The sequence below is a fragment of the Homarus americanus genome, unplaced genomic scaffold (assembly GCF_018991925.1).
Source record: "Homarus americanus isolate GMGI-L3 unplaced genomic scaffold, GMGI_Hamer_2.0 scaffold42700, whole genome shotgun sequence".
NCBI classification, from domain to species: Eukaryota; Metazoa; Arthropoda; class Malacostraca; order Decapoda; family Nephropidae; genus Homarus; species Homarus americanus.
Genome location: NW_024722432.1, coordinates 141,599 through 145,110, shown reverse-complemented (window position 1 = coordinate 145,110; position 3,512 = coordinate 141,599). Strand labels below are relative to the sequence as shown.

At 38.4% G+C, this 3,512-nt stretch overlaps 1 non-coding gene across 1 annotated transcript; it reads left to right on the top strand.

The window, feature by feature from the left end:
- Positions 1 to 3,146: 3,146 nt before the first annotated feature.
- On the top strand, positions 3,147 to 3,228 carry Trnas-cga. The gene has a single exon. It is a non-coding gene; the product is annotated as a tRNA-Ser (tRNA).
- The last annotated feature ends 284 nt before the right edge of the window (positions 3,229 to 3,512 follow it).

The window sequence follows — 3,512 nt, the reverse complement described above, 5'->3', positions numbered from 1 at the left end:
ACATGAGGAAAGAGCTCGGGCTGCCCTCCGTATCTGAGAGGATAGCTCTACTTAATACCATGTTTTGTGTCAAAGGTTTGAAGAACAATGGTTCCCAAACTACAGCTCAAGCTGAGCTGATGTTCTATCTAAGTAATCCCGACGATCTCGCTAACCTTCCACAATAGACTCTCTTTGGGGTGTGGCCTCATACAAGTGTTGCAGATCTCTTGAAACTGAATGTTCCAATCACCCCAAACGAACCTATTAATGCCATTCCTCCTTGGCTGGATATATCAGTCCCTGTTATATAGTTACACTCCTGTTGGTAGTAAGCAAATGTTAAACACCCATGTGATGAGATGTGTCACACTAGAAACTATTAACAGACACATAGAGAGTATTAAATCAAGTGAAGGTTATGCTTTTACTGATGGTTCTGTGCAGACAAACACAGGTAGAACAGGCTGTGCAATTGCACTATATATATATATATATATATATATATATATATATATATATATATATATATATATATATATATATATATATATATATATATATATATATATATATATATATATATATATATATATACAGGGTGTCCCATAAGTTTCCATACAACGTATCACCAACACCATTGCAAGCATAACTCCAGCTGTGCTTGAACGTGTTCTTCAGCAGTGGAGGACACGCATTGAAGAGTGTTTTCAACAGAATGGTAGTCATGTAGAGCATATTATATAAATAAAAATGGATTTTCATATAAAATATATTTTTCCTATGTATGGAAATTTATGGGACACCCTGTATATATATATATATATATATATATATATATATATATATATATATATATATATATATATATATATATATATATATATATATATATATATATATAAAGAGATGACAATGTCAAACAAGCAAAGGGTGAACAACTGGGCCAGCACAACACAAACTGAACTAACTGGAATCTACTTAGCTACAGACTACCTTAAAGACAATGGAGGTTGGGTGTTATTCTGTGACTCAAAGTGCTTTGAAATCAATGAACAGTCCGTCAGGTTACATGTGTAAAGTTGTATGTGATATTAAATGTGATAACTGCCAATCAGAACAGCTCTCGTATCGAATTTGTGTGTATTCCGTCCCATGTTGGAAATACAGTAGGTATCATGACCGTGCTGATAGACTGCCCAATAAGGCATGTAAGAAAAAAAATGTTGACCGTGACCTTGGCGTGTTGAATGCTGTACTAAAAAACATTCAAGTCAGAATCATAAACTCTAATCTAGAAGAACTGAGAAATGCAGAGAGACCTGGCAGTTGTAGCATTAGTAAATATGGCAAATTTTGTGACAAGAGGTACCGATATGGCCAGCATAAGGACAGAACTAGACAATGTGATATAGTTGTGGCCAGAATTAGGCTAGGATACAGACACATCTGGCAAGTTAGTAACGCTATACCCATACCGAAACACTCAGCATGTAAATTTTGTGATAAACCTTTAAAGCATACACTTGAACACTATATTATTGAATGTGACACTGTCAAAGACTTCAGGCCACCTGGCTTATTGTATCATGAACTTTGTAATTACTACATTGAATCGGGGGTGCTTGGGGACATTCTTGCTGTTTATCCCAAATTTGCTAGTCCACACTGATTAGTCTTCAATTAGAATATGACGTCCAATGTATATGAACCACTGTCTTGCATGACAGTGAACAGTGACATCACCTACATGACTCTGAGCTATATATACTGTTAATGAATATGATGTATTTATTTGTGTATGAACCTCTGTCCTGCGTGGCAGTGAGAAGTGATACCACCCTCAGTGTCAAGACCTGACTGAATTACTCAGAATAGGCAAACTGTACTACAAGCTTTGTCAATAAATAAAAAAAAAAATCATCCCACTCTTCCCCCACTCATTTCTTCTCTTATTCATCCTCCAATACCACTCCCATTTAACACCATCTTCCTCCACGTGCCATTTCATCTCCACTCCATTCCCTCCTCCCCAAGTGCCTGCTTCACCCCCCTCCCCCCATCATCACCCCCCCTCTCTCTCTCTCTCATTCCATTCTTCTTTACCCTACATAGAGAAGAGCTGAATTACCCGTAGACACTTTTTAACTGCAGTGGGTTAAGGAAGAGAGAGAGAGAAGAGAGAGAGAGAGAGAGAGAGAGAGAGAGAGAGAGAGAGAGAGAGAGAGAGAGAGAGAGAGAGAGAGAGAGAGAGAGGATATGAGGTGAATCATGTATGGTGACGTAGTTAGACATGGGCGTTCAGTCATAACACTCAAGTACTTTATTATTGTTGTGGTTAACGGTGTGGCTTCGGTGGTTACTCGTCCGTGAGTCACCCAAGCTTAACCAAAACAAACACGCGTGCACACACCTCCCTCCCCGTTGCACACACACACACACACACACACACACACACACACACACACACACACACACACACACACACACACACACACACACACGGGCTCTATCGCTTAATACATTATGCTGAAATAGAACTTCTACTTTGATGAAGAAACGAATATACAGTATATACGTTCGTGTGTGTGTCTGTCTGTCTGTCTGTCTGTCTGTCTGTGTGTGTGTGTGTGTGTGTGTGTCTGAGGGGATTAAGAAACAGGTTGAGTCCATGCACTAAGATACACTTATATTCACCTCTAAGTTAAGAAATTCCCTTTACGAAACTTTCACTACATAAATAATGTTCCTGCGCCTGACATTTCTGAATGAACTTTGCAATTCAAATTCTGATTTGGCGATAATCTTCCGGTTAACCAAGTCATTTACGCTTGAAAATCGACATAAATATTGACTGCATACTTTCTTACGCTATTTTAGGAACCAGATAAACTATGTAGACTCACTTTCATTTCTTATCTCGTTATGGTAATCAGTGGAAGAGCAACCGATGTCACAGCAGACAGGTAAGAGTGCCAAGATGAGTCTCTTCCCTCATCATGACACAGTGCCACACTTGTGTTGGATGCTGCCAAGAGCTTACGTTTATCTTTAAGACTCGGGTTATGGGAGAATATTTCTGGGGTCAAGTAATGATAACTGATAAGCAAGATAATATTAGATTAACAAATAAAGCTTTGTATGCCTCTCTTCAAGTAACTGTCTCAGCTGTGGTGTCCGAGTGGTTAAGGAGATGGACTCGAAATCCATTGGGCTATGCCCGCACAGGTTCGAATCCTGTCCACAGCGTCGTTATTTTTTTACGCTCTATAAACGTCAGTACTGAACCCAAGGTAAACACCGAGTCACTATTTGTCTTTTTCCCGTGAAATATATCAACTGTTATATTATATATCAGCGAAGGAAAAATATCAATATAATCGTATTTTTGGTCAATTTTAGGGGATTACAAATAAATATAATGTATTTGTATATATTATGTCCCCCTTCCCCCTTGTTCACCAGATAGACTACAACTTAAGAACATTTTAACATAATTAGTTTCCAAAATTGAGTCCCCGGCAACCCCACTG